The 19,896-nt window shown below is 50.0% G+C and overlaps 1 protein-coding gene and 1 non-coding gene across 2 annotated transcripts in view; one reads left to right on the plus strand and one right to left on the minus strand.

Moving 5' to 3' along the window:
* Positions 1 to 19,896, plus strand: part of LOC144143358 (annexin A4-like) — a 395,087-nt gene that overhangs the window by 129,630 nt on the left and 245,561 nt on the right. The window lies entirely within an intron of this gene.
* On the minus strand, positions 9,420 to 9,491 carry Trnar-ucu (transfer RNA arginine (anticodon UCU)). Its single transcript has one exon. It is a non-coding gene; the product is annotated as a tRNA-Arg (tRNA).

Consider the following 19,896-nt stretch of genomic DNA (forward strand, 5'->3'; position numbering starts at 1 on the left):
CTCAAAAATCATGTCTATGACAAATCATCATTTTACTCCGACCATTAATGATGCATCCTCACAGCAACTCTTTTTAAATCGTCCATCAATCTCCATGCCGTTTCATCTAAGAGTGCGAGAAGAATCCTCTGAGCTAGAAGTCTCGTTTTCAGGCATTCACAAGACGCCCATCATTGATTCAATTCCACCATGGCATCTCCGCCCTGTGTCATGTGACCTGTCTTTTATGCTGTTTAGCAAGAACAGGTCACCAAGGATTGCGATTCTGCAGCATTTCTTGTTTGTGCAGCATAATTACCGCTGTGAAGAGTTTTACAGCGATGCGTCCAAGACTGCAACTGCTGTGGCTTGTGCTGCGCATGGGCCAAACTTTAACGTCAGTAAAACAATGAACCTTTGTAGCAGCATATTCACAGCGGAAGCATACGGTATTTTAATGGTAATAAATCACATAGTCCAACATAAAATCCTAAAATCCGTCGTGTACACAGACTCTCTTAGCGTAGTACAAGCACTTGCATCAGGAAAGCATTCTAAAAACTTTGTCATCAATCATGTTTTTAAGGCTATCATGTCTGCATATGCATCAAACCTTCAAATAACTTTCTTTTGGGTTCCAGGGCACTCTGGAATTGCCGGGAACGAAACCGCAGATCGAATGGCCACTGCAGCTACACTCTTGAATACAATGGACATAGCAACAGTGCCATACACAGACATGAAGCCACACATCAGGCACCAACTTCGCAACAGATGGCGAACACACTGGAGTGAACAAACAGATAACAAGTTACACGTTATAAAACCACGCTTGGGACCATACACCACTGACACACGCAACAGATACACAGAAGTTGCCCTTGCTAGGCTACGGATAGGGCACACACATGTCACACACTCGTATCTCCTCACGGGGTCTTCAAGACCCCAGTGTGGCAGGTGTGGAGAGGCCCTATCCGTAGTTCACATACTCATTCAATGCAAAGCACTTCACACAACACGACGCAAACACTTCCCACAGCTATACAGACTACACGTCCCACTACACCCAGCGTTTTTCCTCTCTGACGATCCCATGTTTTCTATCAAGTGCGTTTTTACATATTTAAAAGAAGTTTAATTTTTAGACCTCATTTCATACCACACGTGATCACTCCCTGGCCCTATACACCAGCCATGCTCATTGTCGTTTTGTGATTTTACTTTTGTTTTTGCTGACTTTTCGTAGTGTTTAAGGTTTTACCCCTCATATATGACTATTGTTTTGGCGCTCTTTGCCCCAGTTGGCCTTGCGCCATAAACATCCAACCATCATCATCAAAAGACGGAGACTATATCCATTCCATTATCCAGGACGGACGCCGCTAGGAATCTCCGCAAACTTGCCAGGGAGACCACGATAGCAAAATGGACTACCTACAAGTTCCCGAGCGCTTGTATACATGTCCTGGACCCGCATCTCCAGCATCCTCTACCATTAGGCCTCCCACGAACTGGTGCAACCGTTATTTGCTGTCTTAGGCTGGGAGTCCCCTTCACGAATGCTTACTCCTATTTAATCGAAATGGCAGACAATGAGGCGTGGGAAGTCTATGAAACACCAGAGACCATACGCCATGTTCTTTGCGAGTGACCCCGTTGTTCATCGGCAAGAAGGCAACACTAGTCAACACTACGGAAGCTGGATTCTCGGCGGCTGTTCTCGGAGGAGAAAGTCCTGGGCCGCTGGCCTTTTCCGTCATCTACGCACAAGGCGACAAAAACGCTCCTGTGCTTGCTAAAAACTCAAACTTTCATGAAAGACTGTAGCAGAAAAGATTATTTTCTATGAAGTGAATGAACTCTGTCGCCTATAGTGCCTTAACACCGGGCGCACCTCTTTACGCTCTGTCCTTACCTTCGCCTTCTTTTACTTTTTTCATATTTTTGCCAATTGTTCCCCTTTCCCACGTGTAGGATAGCAAACTAGGCCACAGCCTGGTTGACATTCCTGCCTTTCTTTTACCTTTATTGCTTCCTCCCTTATTTTCGCTATAATTGCCATTTGAGCGATTGGTGACAAAAGACACCTGCCGTGGCGTGTTTTGATTCTTCCGCGCAGGTAGCGCCATCCTTCGGCAGCTCACCGCACCGCGCGCCGCTGTGCGTGGCCTCCGCGATCGGCTGCCGGCGGCGCGCCGTTGCTCCGGCCGTCCCAATCGCCCGGAGAGAGCGTAATTCCGAAGAGGCCGTTTCGCCGTTTTCCGCCGCACCGCGGCGCGCGTAGCCTAGGTCGCTTTCCGTGGCGCGGGCGGGCGCACAGGAGGAAAACTCGGCCTTCGCAGCCTGTGTGAGACGTATAATAGATTATTAGAACCGCTCATCAATGCAGTAGATAGAAGTAGTTACAGGCGCCATTAATTATTAGCCTTTTAATTTTTGACGTGGGTTAGGGCCGCTGTGAAGCGTAAGTGAATTCATTGCACATCAGTAATTTTTATTTTTGTGGTCACGCATATTTAAAAAGATAAGGCGTCTTGTTTTATTTCTGGAAAACTTGTATTTGTTATTTTAGTACGTGAAAGAGCGCGTTATAAAAGAAAGAGCGCAGTGCATTGATTTCTTCTTTTTTGTGTACCAACGATATCACTTTTTTTGTTTGCATTCATTCAAGAGAAAAATTGTTAAGTGAAGTGTAATCTTTCACGGCGCATAGGTGTCTTACAAAGCGTTGTTCCAATCCAGTGTTGGCTAAGACAAACTTCCTGCAATGCTTTCGTTGAAGTTGCCTGGCTGGAACTTGGTCAATTTTTTATTGATTATGAGGTTTAACGCGTCGACGCTACATAGGCGATGAGGCGCCCCGTAGTAGAGGGCTCGGGATTAATTGTGACCACCTGGTTATGGGCGTCGGCAGGATTTTACCTTGAAAGGGCAAATCTATTGTTGCGCGAAGGAAGAGGGAGAGGGTATGGGGTAAAGTGTTAGAATGGTTTGGATGAGGGGGGCACAAGTGCCTTTTTTGCACCCCCTCCTCCCTCCCGCCGACGCCCATACGCCTGGGGATTTTTAACGAACGCCGAAACCTGGAACACACGGGCGCTTTCGCTTTCGCCTCCAGCAGAAAAGCGGCCGCGAATCGAACCCGCGTCCTTGAACCCAGCAGAACATTTTTCCCGCGGTTGACAAAAACATTGGAGGCTAATGCACCGAAGCTACATCTGGGCAAGAGGACAAACAAAATCCTTTCAGGATACGTTATACTTTATTTACAGAAAGAAAAAAAAAAGGACGGTTTGCAGCATGTTTTTCTGCATTGCACAATTCTGTACACGGAGCACATTGCAGAGTAGTGACTTGCATACAAGTTTATACATGAGACTTCATTTACAGAAACAACCCAAAAACGGAGGGACATAGTATGCACCATGTTTTTTATGCGTTGCACAATTTTACACAGGGAGCACCTCCCGCGCACGCGCACACACGCACGTGCGAACCTACACACACGCATTAACACGCGCCGCGAACCTACCCACATACGCACGCACACGCGCGCGCACGTGTGAACCTACACACACACACCCATTGACACGCGCCGCCAACCCACCCACATACGCACGCACGCACACGCACGCACCTACACACACACATGAACACGCGCCGCGAACCCACCCATGTACGCACGCGCACACACGCACGTGCGAACCTACACACACGCATTAACACGCGCCGCGAACCCACCCACATACGCACGCACACGCGCGCGCACGTGCGAACCTACACACACACACACACACACATTGACACGCGCCACGAACACACCCAGAAACGAGGCACACACACACGCATGCACACACGCGCGCGCACGTGCGAACCTACACACACACACACATAAACACGCGCCGCGTACCCACCCACATACGCATGCACACACCCGCACGCCACACACGCGCACGAACCCCCACGCACACACACACGTAACATGCACGCGTGCGCACGCGACCACACACGCAAGCACACGCGCCGTGAAACAACACGCGCGCACTGGGGCCAAATTCTTTCGAAACAGCCTGCAAGGCATAAAAATGTAAAACGCCGTGAAAGCTCGCGAAAAGGCCGTAAAAGTGACAAAAGAATTCAGCACACTGGCATTCAATCTGCACGAAATGCGAAAAGAGTTTGGGCTGCCTCATTCGACTTACACGTAACCAAACCGGCTGCATGCAAAACGAACATGTGCCTTTTAAACAACGTACATACCTTAACTTTGTACTGCATGCAGGAACGAGTGAAAACACATCGAACGCATACTCAAGGTTTGTCTGCAGTGAAAACTCGATAACGAGATTGACGAACACCTGAAAACGCGGGCAGTGTCGGTCAGATGAGCCTCGCTTCATAGAGATGCTTCGCTCAGGAGTGATCCGGTTCTTTTGAGCCGCTCTTTTTGAAGAACGAGTGAGCCGTGGCTCAGTAAGAGTGAGCGGCGGTTCTTTTGGAGAGAGGGAGACCCTTCTCGCCCCCTCAGTGATCAGTGTCGAACGGGGCGAGCCACAGCACTGCAAACCATGGAGAAAGAGCCAACGGAGCCTAAAAGCCGGGTCAACGCTCTCTCGCGCCAGCTATTGCCGGCGCGAGAAAGCAACTCCACTGCCGGGCCAGCTGGGGCTAATTTTCCAAATTTCTCCAGCGCCCCCTGTCGTGGGAGCAGACAATTCGAGCCAGGAGAACCGGATGCAGTTTTGACCCGTTCATCGGCTCTTCCGGTGAGCGGATCCGCTCAGTTACTGAGCGAAAGAACCGAAGACCCGGGTCAAATGAGCCGTCGCTCTGCGCCATCTGTTATCGGCGCGGGAAAGCAACTGTACTGCCGGGCCGGCTGGGGCTAATTTTTCAAATTCCTCCAGCGCGCCCCCTGTCGTGGGAGTAGACAACTCAAGCCAGGAGAACCGGATGCAGTTTTGACCCGTTCATCGGCTCTTCCGGTGAGCGGATCCGCTCAGTTACTGAGCGAAAGAACCGAAGACCCGGGTCAAATGAGCCGTCGCTCTGCGCCATCTGTTATCGGCGCGGGAAAGCAACTGTACTGCCGGGCCGGCTGGGGCTAATTTTTCAAACTCCTCCAGCGCGCCTCCTGTCGTGGGAGCAGACAATTCGAGCCAGGAGAACCGGATGCAGTTTTGACCCGTTCATCGGCTCTTCCGGCTCTTTCCGCTCAGTTACTGAACCGAAGAACCGAAGAACGGCTCCCGCTCTTTTCGAGAGCCGCTCTTCGCGAAGCGGGTCTTCTGAGGCGCCATTTGGGAACCGCGATGACGGCGGCGGTGAGTGACAGATCGGGAGGCCGCAATGGCAGCAGTGAACGAACTGCGTCTGTATTTTCAAAGTAAGAGGAAAATAAACTCCTGTGACCATATAATTCACTAGAATAACTACAGTTACATTTGTGCGTGTAGCTGTTGTCCGAGTCAGGAACGAGCCGCATCTTCTTAACCGCTCAGTTCCGCGGCGATTATCGGCTCCCGGCGGTTCTTTGGCAGAGCGGCTCTTCTAAGAACCGACGTGCAGCGGCTGCTCGCTCGATTAGAGAATCGTGCTGAGCATGGCTCTGAAGGAGTCGTGTCGGCACGTTCCGGTAGAGTTATTAGAGGCGTATCGGCCGACCCAGCTGGGTCTTGTGTGCAACTTTCGCGTCATCTATTATCGCTGCCAGAAAGCGGACCCGTCGACCTCGCTTCGAATAAACTGAACAAAGTGTTGTTCACCACCACAATATTAAAATTAGTTTCTTGTATTATGTCCAGAATCATTTTTTCTGGCGTCACAGCTCACTAGTAGAGATCATATTTGTGAGGTTATAAAGTTGACAAAAAGTTGCATTTTCTTCTATATATATCGACCGAGAGTGATTCTGAAATACCACTGACACATAAAAACCTTTGTAATGATGGTGAGGCCAATTCTTTTCAGCACAAATACAGCGGATGTTGTTACAAAATAAATGACTAAATAACAATTGAGTACTAATTTAGATTATGGATGCTTAACACAGGTTACAAACCTAAATGAACCGCTGAACCGTTCAAATGAACCGGTTCACTTCAGTGAACTGAGCCGTTCTGAGCCGCTCACTGAAGTGAGCCGTTGTGTGTCGGAGTTAGTCAAATTACAGGTTTTTTTGCTGGGGGACGTGCCGAATGGGACGGCCGGAGCAACGGCGCGCCGCCGGCAGCCGATCGCGGAGGCCACGCGCTGTGCCTGGTCGGACCGCGGAACCTGAGCGCCGGTCAGCGTTAACTTAACATCGCGGCTGATATCTGATCGCCGCTTTTAAAATCAGCGCTGATAACAATCCCTAGCACATTTCCCCCCCCACAAACATCTACTGTCTCGCATGTGGAACTTCCTTTTAGCGATCAGATTGATTCGGAAGAGCGGCAACAAGCTGTTGCTACCGTGGTCTGCGTCTGTTCGAGTCACTTCGTGGACCGTGCGGGCATTAGCGGCCGGCGTATGCGCAGACCATTTCCGAGGGCAGAAAACGATTCACGATATTTTGCTTTATCCATTTCTTGCGAACGACAAGCAAAATCTACAAATTTAGCTCAGCGATCATCGTAGTTGATCGGGTGGAACGGCAAACGAGCCGCAGGTTTTGCTTCAGCCGTGGTCACGCGCCGTCTCGCTCGCTGCGAGAGCGACGCAAGGAACGCAAGCTCCTCTTGGGGCCAGGTTTGAGGAGCCCGATGTGTCGGTAAAGTAGTGTGAGCGCTAGGTGCCAACCCAAAGCCCCAAGGACAGCTTGGGTTCTGCCCATGCGCAGTACTGTGCCCAAAGCCGCTTGGGGAACCCACAGTGTTGGGGCCCACTATTCTAAAACTCTCTAATATCCTCACTCAAAGCGAACGCCTAAAAAGCACATTTCCCGAAACGCCACACACCATTCAATAAATTGTGGATTAGACGGTTTTTTAAAAAAACTAAATTAAGCTTTATATCGTCGCACGCAAACAAGTGTTTGCAGGCATTGCGATAAGCCATGCTGCTAGGCATACGCTGACAGATGACCAATACACAGCTTGCCACCGGCACGGCTTGAGAGTGAAGGTACAAAGTAGCTTGAACTGTGACACCGCTAATGTTGTATATATTCTCGAGCGTATCGTCTGCGGCCTATATTATGTCGACCTCCTAACGCAGTCGAATTGGTAGTCACCTCTATTACGCAAGAAAACTCCCTTCAGTACCTCTAACAAAGCACATAAACACGTCTGGTAGTTCATTTAAACACCCTAAAACCTCAATTTTAGAATCGTGGTAGCTGTGATATTGCCGCGAACCATGCATTGGGTTTGTTTATGTTTTGTTCTTGCCGACCGGCTGCGCCGGGATGTGTTATCTGTGTCATCCGTGTGCTAAGTGAAGCCCGTGTTCCATTCTTTATCTTTATGCCGCACGTGTTATCTCTTTTTATAGGGTGATAGGAAGAACGTTTCGAACTAGCGTCAACCGCCTAGATTAATATTCTTTGATCTACAGTGTTTTGGACGAAATCGACGGTTCGGGAAACACTCTCCCCCAAGATATATTCCCGCAGAAGAGACGCCCCGGCACTGAACTCGCCGACGCTCGCCTGGGCACGTCACTTTGTTGGCTGCTGCTTCACCGCCTGTGTATTCTTTGAGTTGTTAGGGGAGCACAAGTTCGCTCCAATAAATTTGTTTTCCTTGAAGACAACTGCGTCGTCTTTGGCTGCGTGACAATATAGTGGCTTAAAAACTAAATGTGGTCGTCAAGGCAGGTACTTCTCGTTGTGGTGCAGAAGGCGGAGTTCACATTGTAACCTTTGGAACTACTCACCTCGCACTTCCGTTGGTGTGAGCGTATGTGTGTGTTCTTTTTGTTTGTTCATCTCTTGCGTGCTTTCCTGCCTCGGTATCGTGTTTTTTTTTTGTCGGCGAGTGCCCAAACACGGGCATTGTAAAGCCTTGCAACAGCAGAAAAAAGTGCAATTGATAGACTTAAGACATTTAATCATCACAATAGTGTAAATGGAAACCACCAGCAAAAATTGAAGATACACAAAAATACTATTTCAATCAAGTGAAAGTAAAAGTCGCCTGTTTTGCCTATTGATAGCCTAATCTGGCAACCATCGTTCCACAAAGAAAATAAAAAAAAGATTTAGAAAGACAACTGAAGCAGCGAAGTAACCAAAGCAATGAAGTAATGAAATCACACAGGTGTATATAATGAAGCGCGCTCACGCGATTAGCTTAGAAACTAAGACGTATGACATAAAATGTAGAGAAAGCTGAAAATAAACTCGCCAAACCACGTAGTTAAATCTAAGCCAGCGCCCTCGCGATTAACAAAAAGTGCAAAAAAAAGTAGCTGTCTGGGTTTACGTGTTCCTTTAATTCCACCAAAGAAACGTGAGGTAGAAAAACGTGATGGAGAAGCCCGGCGCAGGAATGCTTAAGTATTGGTAGACAATTCTGGGAATAGCTGTAGCTCACTCTCTTTTTCTTGTTCCAACCGTTTCATGCGAACTGTCCTTCAAGCCATTTCCCGAGTCCAACAAATGTGCATACGTGTGTGTACTTTATTTCTTCTTTGCTTTTTTTTTCACCCGAACTGTTCATTGTAGTACTAGGCAAACCTTCAAAGCGGGTGACCCTGACACGTGCATATTATCTGTCGCCTTTGCCCATTTAGTGTCTGACCATGCGGTCGGAGAATGACCTTCTTCCAGACAAACGTTACGTGGCTCCGATGCACCATTACATTCTCGTCCTAATTGAAGAGGGCACACACATACTCACACCCTCTCGACCGCAACAAAAACATGAAAAAAATCCCGGGAAAAGTAACTAGAGACGGGGATGGAGAGTAAGTACACAATTGTCTCCAACATAACTAGGCCATCCCCTCACCCCTCCCTCCATTTGTCGGTAGTAATAGCGCGTGTGACATTGACTTTAGCCGAAAGCCATTGGCATTGGCCGAAGCGTGGAGCATAAAAAACAAGAAATGTGGGCCCTTGAATGAAACATCGACCATTACGCAGTTTTTTTATTTGTATCGTTGTCCCCTTCTTTCAGCGTCAGGAAGACAGCCCTTCGAGTAAGCAGTAGCACGCCTCCCAGCCTTACCCGCCTGGGTGGGTATACGTAGTGCATTGTTGTGAAATGAAGATGCACCAACAAGGGCGCTTGGAGGGGGAACAGAGCCCGCTCGGACCTGTACCCTGTGCGGTGACACGTTTACGCTCACCTCGACAGGCGCACAGCTATACACTTATATAGAAAGAAATGCCGGCCGTCTACAACGCCAAAGAAGGCATAGGGGAATGGCTAGATTATTTTTTTACCGTTAGTGCCGTTACATTATTTATTTTTTTTTAATTACGTGAGAAAGAAAGAAAGAAAAACACGTGCCCAGAGTGGGGACCGAACCCACGCCTTTCGATTAGATCTCGAATGCCTTACCAATTCGGCTATCTGGGCGACTGTGTTCTACTTCACTTTCTGGGGTATTTACCTTACTACAACTGTATCTGACGCTTGAGGGTGGTAGCCAGCGCCACTCAGACTACACGGGGAGAAGGGGACCTTCTTTTCAACCCCCTGGGCGTAACGCGAACGTCTACAGCCTGTCATAAGCAGGTAACTGGCGGGAAACCCTCTTATGCTACCTTGGCATCAAGGCTGCCAGAACCGAGGCCCTCGTTCAGCTTTCGCACGATAATAGGGTTTGGAAATAAGGGACTCGTTAGGAAATACAGAAAGAAATGCCGGCAGTCTACAACGCCAAAGAAGGCATAGGGGAATGGCTAGATTATTTTTTTACCGTTAGTGACGTTACATTATTGTATTTTTTTTAATTACGTGAGAAAGAAAGAAAGAAAAACAGAAAGAAAGAAACAGAAAGAAAGAGAAAAAGAAAGAAACGCGCCCTTAGTGGGCGCGTGTTTTTCTTTCTTTCTTTCTCACGTAATTAAAAAATAGTAAAATAATGTAACATCAATAATGTATTGTAAACGCGCCCAGAGTGGGCGCGTGTTTTTTTTTCTTTCTTTCTCACGTAATTAAAAAAAATAAAATAATGTAACGTCACTAACGGTAAAAAAATAATCTAGCCATTCCCCTATACCTTTTTGACGTTGTAGACTGCCGGCATTTCTTTCTGTATTTCCTAACGAGCCCCTCATTTCCAAACCCTATCATCGTGCGAAAGCTTAGCGAGGGCCTCGGTTCTGGCAGCCTTGATGCCAAGGTAGCATAAGAGGGTTTCCCGCCAGTTACCCGCTTATGACAGGCTATATATATATATATATATATATATATATATATATATATATATATATATATATATATATATATATATATATATATATATATATATATATATATATATATATATATATATATATATATATATATGTATATATAGATAGATATTGCCGCGAAGAAAGCTTTCCCGCAAGGTGCCTCCCGCGTTACTGGCAGCACGCTCTCGTGGCGTTCCACGAAGCCACATGGAGTGCGCGCTCGTGCGGCGGGCCGGTTTTGGTGGAGACGCTCGTGGGGAGACGTTCGAAACGGTCGGTGTTTTACGTTGTGGGCACAAGTTCGCCTCAATAAGCTAATTGTAATCCACCCGTGCAACATCTTGTCGCTACAAAACTGGTGGTGGTGCGGGGTACGATCAACCGAGCTCTACATCCACCCCCTGTGGCCCGGCAACAAACTCAGCCACGGAGTTGACACCCGTCCTCGAGAGAACCATCCGGCGACTGCGAGTTTTGCCGGTAGAATTCCAGCCCATTACCAGCAGACCAACGGGGATGTCCACGCTGGACGCCAGCACTGTGACCTCCGGTACCGGTACGGCACCTTCCTACTTCGTGGTACACCAGCCCCGCACACCAAGGACGGGGAAGATTGGCTCGACCAATTCGAACGCGTTGCGAACTTTAATGAATGGAACGAGCAACACAAGCTGCACAACGTGTATGCCTTAGAAGAGTCAGCTCGCACGTGGTTCGAAAACCACGAGGCCACGTTGACGCCGTGGAACGAGTTTCGTCGGCGGTTTTTGGCCACGTACGCCTGCACGGATCATCGGAACAAAGCTGAGTCAGCGCTTCAAGCTAGAAACCAACGGCCAAATTAAAGCGTCACCATGTACGTAGAAGACATGGCTCGCCTCTTCCGGCGCGCAGACCCGGCTATCTCTGAGGAAAAGAAGTTGAGACACCTTATGCGAGGTGTAAAGCAGGGTATATTTGCTGGGTTGGTGCGCAATCCTCCGCAGCCTGTCGGCGCATTTCTGCCTGAGGCCACAGCAATTGAAAGAGCACTACTCCAAACAGCGAAGCAGAACAGCCGGGACATAACTTTTATGTCGAGCGACGCCCCTTCAGTGGAGCAAGGAAACTGCGGCCTCCGGGAGTTGGTCAGGTCGATCGTCCGAGAGGAACCCCAAAAGCTGCACGGAGTCCAGCAGCGTCAAGCCTCCATGTCCCTCGCGGAGGCTATGCGCCGCAAAGTCAGGCAAGCTGTTGGAGCGCCCGAGACGTATGAATCACCACAGGGGCAGTATGGTGTGCCGCAGGAGCCGTACGGTGTTCCGCAACAACAGACCCAGGTTGCCTCATATGCGGCTTCCCTGAGGCAGTCGGATCGCTACGTTGCCCCAACACTTGCCGCCGCAACACCGCAAGCGACATTGGGCCTCAGACCCCGCGCCATGCTGCCTGTTGATGAGGCAAGGCGGCCTCACAAGAGCGACGTGTGGCGCACGCCGGATCAGCGACCTCTATGTTTCCATTGTGGCGAGGCAATCCACATATACAGAGCTTGTCCCTACCGACGACTTGGTCTTCATGGATATTCTCCTGACCGAACGTCAAAATGGGTTTCCGCAACGACGGCGCGACAACCGATCACTGTCCCCGATGCGACGCCGCTCTTCGAGTCCAAGCCCGTCACAATCTTCGCGGCGCCGTTCTCTGAGCCTTTCCGTCCGGGAAAATTAAGAGAAGTGACCTCAGGAAGTGGGGCCGCTGTCCATCGAAGCGCTGAAGACCCTCCAATGAAATGACGAAGACCAACCGAAGACGCTGTTGTTTGTTCCTATATACCTGTGCAGGTTGACAACGAGCAAGAAATAGTCGCATTGGTGGACACGGGAGCATATCGTTCAGTTATGAGCAAGTCATTGGCTACTACCCTGAAAAAGGTACTAACGCCGTGGACAGGACCACCGGCTCGCACCGCTGGCGGCCACTTGATTACTCCTTCCGGAAGGTGCACAGCACGCGTTAAATTTGGGGGCTTCACATACGTCGGACATTTTATCGTGCTTCCCGTATGCTCGAAGGACTTAATCCTCAGCATTGATTTTCTACAAGAGAATGGTGCTGTCATCGATCTACAGAAACCCAGTGTAAGCTTCTAGATGAAGAGAGCGGTAGCTAAGGATATCGACGACCAACGGGACACTGCCTTGCGCGTCATCGACGACAACATAACGCTGCCTCCCCGAACCAGTATGCTTATTCCTGTCAAGAACGACGCTTCTGAGGACTACGAAGGAATTGCGGAAGGAAGAGTCGGTCTCTTGCTTGACAGGAGCATTTGCATTGCAAGGGGACTCGTCAAGCTACAAAATGGATGCACAACAGTGCTGCTGACAAACTTCGGCGCAGAGTGTCAACATGTCGCAAAGGCACGACCATAGCTTTCATGGAGCATGTTGCTGACGTAACGAACATTTGTATGATGGAAGAAACAGAGTCAGCGCACCTGGTCGGAGGCGCGCTGCGTCCACCAGTAGAAGTCAACCCCAACTTGAACTCCGCGCAGAAGGAGCTTTTATTGGAACTGGTGAAAGAGTTTTCTTTGTGTTTCGCATCATCATCCCGTGTGCGCCGCCCATCCGTGGCGAAGCAGCGCACCATTACCGACGAGGCTGCGAGACCAACCCGCCAGCAGCCATACAGAGTATCACCAAAAGAAAGGGAAGCAATCAACCAACAAGTACGGGAAATGCTCACGGATGACGTCATCCAGCATCGAAAAGCCGGTGGGCTTCACCCGTAGTCCTGGTGAGAAAGAAGACAACACATTGCGTTTCTGTGTGGACTACCGTAAACTGAATAGCGCGACAAAACGAGACGTTTACCCTTTACCTCGAATTGATTACACACTAGACCGCTTGCGGAATGCAAAATTCTTCTCATCATTGGACCTCAAATCAGGATATTGGCAGACAGAAGTCGATGAGCCGGACAGGGAGAAAACGGCATTCGTGACACATGATGGCTTGTATGAATTCAAAGTTCTCCCCTTCGGCTCGTGTTCTGCCCCTGAAACGTTCCCAAGGGATGATGGACACTGTCCTCGCCAGATTGAAGTGGCAAACGTGTTTAGTTTACCTAGATGACGTGGTGGTGTTCTCGGCCACATTTGAAGAACATCTCACACGACTAGAAGGTGTATTACAAGCAATTCGATCCGCATTTCTCACTATAAAGCCCGAGAAATGTCATCTTGGTTTCGAAGAGCTTAAATTCCTCGGTCACATAGTCAGCCAACAAGGTATCCGCCCAGACCCTGACAAAACGTCCGCAGTATCTTCGTTCCCCAGACCTACCAATAAGAAGGCTGTACGACGCTTCCTAGGCCTATGCGCGTACTACAGACGGTTCGTTGAAGGCTTCTCGAAGATCGCTGAACCTCTTATACCCTAGTTACACAGCGGAAGTGACCGCAGTTAAGTTTAACCGCGGTTACTAAACTCCAACCGCGGTTATCGCAAACTGCGGTTTTCGCTGTTACGCGCGAAATTCGAAGTGTGGTGGCCGCGGTCACTTGGTTGTGAGCGTAACAAAAATAAATTAACACACTTTTAACTTCACGATAAAAAACAGAAGAGAAGCAGCGTAGATATCGTTAAAACAGTCGCTCCAGACCCAAACGCAACGCACTCGCGCGCGGCGAGATTTAGGAGAGGGGCTTCCCCCAACAGCTCACGACCGGCTTGGTTTTCTCCGGTCTGCTCGGTGTTGGGAACTTTAGGCTTAGCATCGCGGTGGATATTTGACCGCCCCTTTCTCTACAACTGCGAATTACAATCCATAGCACAATTTTCACCACACTAACATCCACTTTTTCGCATGTGCAAGTTCTTTTCCGCGATCAGATTGCTTCCGAAGAGCGGCGATAAGCTGTTGCTGCAGTGGTCTGGGCCGGTTCGAGCCGCTTGCAGTGCCGTGCGAGCAGGCGCGCCGGCGTGTTTGCCGGCCCGGCACGGCCGACGCGTGCGCCGATCGTTTCCGAGTGCTGAAAACGTTTCATGATTGCCTACATTATCCATTCTTTTTTTTTTTGGCGAACGACGCGCGGAGTTTACAAATTTAGTACGGCTTTTGTCGTAGTTGATCGGGTGGATCGGGAAACGAGCCGCTGCTGACGGGCAGCGCGCTGACTGCGAGAGCGACGCAAAGAACGCAAGCGCCTAGAAGGCTCTGTTGGGGACAGCTTTGCGGCGCCCGCTATTTGAGAACCTTCGTCTCCTCCGAACGCCAGGTGATTTTTTTTTTCGCCTCCGCTGATGCGCCGCCACTTGCGTCCGAACTGACTTGTGCGATTTTGAGCACTGCGGCTGCGGGATCTGTGGTTAGCGGGACCGAACTCAGGTGGCTAAGCTCAGTTTGCGTTAACCATGGTTAGCGGGGTAACGGCAGTTTCGTCAGTCATGTAACGCAGCAAACTGCGGTTTTGTCTAACCGCGGTTTGCTTAACCGTGGTTAACTGTGCCCGTGTAACTAGGCTATTACACGAATTACAAGGGAAGACGTGCCATTTGTATGAGCAAGTGTGCAAGAGCGCTCTTTTGAGGAACTACGGAGACGGCTGCAGGAAGCTCCAGTGCTCGCACATTTCGACGAAACCGCTGACACGGAGATTCACACTGATGCTAGCAATGTTGGCCTCGGCAGTCGCATCAAGGCGCCCAACGAGTCGTAGCCTATGAGAGTCGCACCCTTTCAAAAGCCGAAGCAAACTATTCCAACACGGAGAAGTAATGCTTGGCTGTCGTCTGGGTGATCACCAAATTTAGGCCTTACGTTTATGGCAGGCATTTTAAAGCAGTCAGCGATCATCACTCCCTGTGCTGGCTCGCCAACCTCAAATTCCCATCGGGGAGATTGGCTCGGTGGAGCCTTCGACTTCAGGAATACGACATAACTGTTGTATATAAATCTGGAAGGAAGCACAGCGACGCTGACTGCTTGTCGCGAGCACCTATATCTGCAGATTCCTACGGCCACGATGAAGGATTAACACTTGTTGGGGCAATAGAATAATCCCAAATGGCCGACTTAAAATGTGAGGACCCGGAACTAGGCCCACTCATCAAATACCTTCAAGAAAACGCACTGACGTACCGCGCGCCTTTGCTCGAGGATTGTCATCCTACTGCGGCCGCAAAAACGGGCTATACAAAACGAATCATGACAGCAGCAAAGAGGCCTTTCTTCTTGTCGACCCTCAGGGCTTCGCGAAGAAATCTTGCAGGCCTGCCACGATGAGTCAACATTGGGTCACTTAGGTGTTAGCCGGACGTACGCGAGAATTCACCAAAAATACTACTGGCCGAGGCTTCTTCCCACAGTGAAACACTACGTGAAGACCTGTCACGATTGCCAGCGGCGCAAAACACCGCCATTGAAGCCCGCCGGCTACTTCATCCCCTGAATCCGCCAAAAACGCCGTTCTACCAAGTGGCATGGACCTGCTCGGGCCATTTCCAATGTCTTTCTCTGGAAACAAGTGGATGGTAGTAGCAACGGACTATTTGACACGGTACGCCGAGACCAAACCTCTTCCTCGAGGAACAGCAGCAGAAGTGGCAAAGTTTTTTGTGCACGAGATTGTTTTACGCCACGGCGCACCCGGAGTTATTATTACAGACAGGGGAACAGCTTTCACCGCCGATTTGATGCAAGACGTCCTCAGGCTGACCGGGAGCCACCATCGTAAGGCCACCGCATATCACCCAGAAACCAATGGGCTTACGGAACGTCTGAACAGAACATTGGCTGACATGTTAACCATGTTCGTCGGCGTGGAGCACAAATCATGGGACGAAATTCTGCCGTACATAACATTCGCATACAATACGGCTGTACAAGAGGCGACACGGAGGACACCCTTCCAACTGGTCTACGGACGTCAAGCAACTACAACACTCGATGCCATGCTCCCCCTCTATGATGGCGACTCAGGTGACCGCGGAGCTAAAGTATTTATTCAACGGGCTGAGGAGGCACGACAGCTGGCCAGGCATCGCATTCTGCACCAGCAGGAAAGCGACGCGCGACAGTATAATCTCCACCACCGAGCTACAAAGTACATGCCAGGAGACCTCGTGTGGGTGTGGACGCCAATCTGCCGCCGTGGACTCTCAGAAAAACTTCTCCGGCGGTAATTTGGCCCTTATGAAGCGACCCGCCGAATCAATGACGTTACCTATGAACTTGTACCTCGCGGTTCTCGCTCCACAGCTCGCCGACGATCACCCGGCAAAGAAGTCGTGCATATTGTGCGCATGAAGCCAGACTATGCGCGGTAGATCCATTCAAGACTTCATTGTACAGGACACTGATGTGCTATTTTGTTAGACTAGCTTTATTTTTTTCTTCTTTGGCTTTACATTTCTTTCTTTGGTTCCCTTTTTTCCTTTGTGCTTCTATTTATTCCTGGCTTAATTGTCGCACTTTATTTGTGTCACAGCATCGGGGTGATGATGCTAACGACGGGAGCAATGCCGCGAAGAAAGCTTTCCCACAAGGCGCCTGCCACGTCACTGGGAGCACGCTCTCGTGGCGCCGTTCCACGAAGCCACGTGGAGTGCGCGCTCGTGCGGCGGGGCCGGTTTTGGTGGAGACGCTCGAGGGGAGACGTTCGACATTGTGGGCCCAAGTTCGCCTGCATAAACAATTGTAATCCACCCGTGCAACGTCTTGTCGCTACAATATATATATATATATATATATATATATATATATATATATATATATATATATATATATATATATATATATATATATATATAGCAAAAAAAGAAAGACACACGTCGAAAAAAGAAAAGGTTTCACGTTTCGGCCGAGGGACCGGCCTTCGTCAGAATCAGAATCCGGTCCCTCGGCCGAAACGTTAAACCTTTTCTTTTTTCGACGTGTGTCTTTCTTTTTTTGCTACGACTTGCCGGTGTCCAAGAAATATTTTCCTGCAATATATATATATATATATATATATATATATATATATAGGAAATGAGGGGCTCGTAGAAATAACACAGAAATAAGGGTTGGCAGCCAAGAAAACCTCGGAAAGCAAAGGGGAGGTTGTGGTAGGTCATTGAAACATAAAGGATTTGGAAAGAAAGAAAGAAAGCGGAGAAAGAGGGTTCGACGCTGGTCGACCACTCTTGACATGTCGTAGACACTCGAGGCACGGCCCGGGGGTTAAAAAGAGGGTCCCCTTCACCCCGAGTAGTCCGAGTGGCGCTGGCTACCACCCCAAGCACAGGAAACAAAAATACCTTAACACAAATACCCGAGAAAGTGCTGGGGAAACAGCCCCGCCGGTAGCGTAGTGGTTATCGCACCAGACCGGTAATCTGGAGGTCGTGGGTTCGGATCCCACCCAGCGGGCAGTTTTTCACCACTGTCTTTCCGACTCAAAAAAATTCTTCATCTCTTTTTATGATCCACCACAACCTCCCCTTTGCTTTCCGAGGTTTGCTTGACTGCCAACCCTTATTTTCTGTCTTATTTTCACGGAGCCCCTCATTTCCCATTTTATCATTCGCTATATATGTATATATATATATATATATATATATATATATATATATATATATATATATATATATTCTAAGGGGATGTATTGCTCAACGCAAGGTAGCTGACGAAAGGCCTTTAATGACCGTTATCCAAGATGGAGCGGGTTCACAGACGCGCGCCTGTCGTCTTCGTCGTCGGTGGTTTTCGTTTTGTTGTCACTGTCGATGCTGCTTTCGCGGCTGCGGAGTCTGGCGCACTATCGCGTTTCGTTCACTAGCGCCTGTACCATTCATCTCCTTTACAATTTCCCCGGGACGAATAGGAGCCATCCTGGCGACTTAGGGGCACAAGACCATGGCGGGTTCGAAGTATCGCTTCAGTCGTGCTACGTGAACGGTCTCTCGGCCACGGCAGCGATGGTCAGATGAAGGATTCAGAGGCTCGACCACATAATTGACAGGCGACGTGCGTTCGAGTACACGATACGGTCCGTGATACTTCGAAATGAGCTTGCTCGACAGCCCAGGAGTCGTGGCGGGAATCCAGAGCCAAACGAGATCATCCGGAGAAAATTCTGGGGTAGGCGTCGACGCATCATGGCGGAACTTTTGGCGTCCTTGCTCGTCTGACGTGAACGAGCGAGCCAGTTGGCGACACTCCTCCGCACGTCGGGTGACGTCAGAGATTGGCAAGGCTTCAGACACGTCGGGACTGTAGGGGAGGATCGTGTCAAGCAGGCACGACGGCTCGCGTCCATACACAAGGGAGAAGGGAGAGAAACCCGTGGTGGCTTGCTTGGCAGTGTTGTAGGCGTAGGTTACGAATGGAAGAATCATATCCTAGTTGGAATGGTCGGATGACACATACATTGCCAGCATGTCCCCCAGGGTGCGGTTAAAACGTTCGGTTAAGCCGTTCGTCTGCGGGTGATATGCAGTAGTCGTGCGGTGGACGATGCGGCAGGCCTTTAGGAGCGCTTCAATGACGTCAGATAGAAAGACACGCCCCCTGTCACTGAGAAGTTCCCGAGGAGCGCCGTGACGAAGGATGATGCGGTTGAGCAGAAATGTTCCAACGGCGTCGGCAGTACCGGCACGCAGAGCAGCGGTTTCGGCGTACCGTGTCAGGTGGTCGACGGCTACGATGACCCACCTATTGCCAGCCGCAGTACAGGGGAGGGGTCCGTAGAGATCGATTCCTACCCGGTCAAAAGGTCGAATCGGGCACGCCAAAGGCTGCATCGGGCCAGACGCACGAGGGGGTGGTGGCTTGCGCCGTTGACAGTCCTTGCAACAGCGAACATAACGACGAACGAAGCCATACATACCACGCCAGTAATATCGCAGTCTAAGGCGTTCGTAGGTCTTTAGCACGCCGGCGTGGGCACACTGAGGCTCACTGTGAAACTGGTCGCACACTTCAGAGCGCAGATGGCGGGGAATGACGAGCAGCCATTTGCGCCCACTAGGGTGGTAGTTCCGCCTGTAGAGCAAGCCATCACGAATAGCGAAGTGGGACGCTTGGCGCCGAATTGCTCGAGGTACCGACGAGTTCGACGGGTTCGAAAGGTAGTTGCAAAGCGACATGACCCACGGATCTTTTCGCTGTTCAGATGGCATGGAACTCACGTCAACGAGCGATACAAAGCACTCAGAGGGGGAATTAGTCGTCTCGTCAGGCAACATCGGACACCGGGAGAGGGCGTCAGCGTCGTGGTGCTTGCGGCCAGACCGATACACCACGCGGATGTCAAAGTCCTGAAGGCGGAGTGCCCAACGTGCCAGTCGGCCAGAAGGGTCTCTCAGGGACGACAACCAACAAAGCGCATGATGGTCGGTGACCACGTCGAAAGGTCGGCCATACAGATAAGGACGAAACTTCGAGAGGGCCCACACAATTGCCAAGCATTCCCGCTCAGTGACAGAGTAATTCGTCTCCGCAGGCGTGAGTGTGCGGCTCGCGTAAGCGACCACGTATTCGTGGAACCCGGCCTTCCTTTGAGCCAGAACAGCACCCAGACCAACTCCACTCGCATCGGTGTGGATTTCAGT

Source organism: Haemaphysalis longicornis, unplaced genomic scaffold (genome assembly GCF_048455015.1).
Source record: "Haemaphysalis longicornis isolate Haplotype H1 unplaced genomic scaffold, Haemaphysalis longicornis Haplotype H1 scaffold_1, whole genome shotgun sequence".
NCBI lineage: Eukaryota > Metazoa > Arthropoda > Arachnida > Ixodida > Ixodidae > Haemaphysalis > Haemaphysalis longicornis.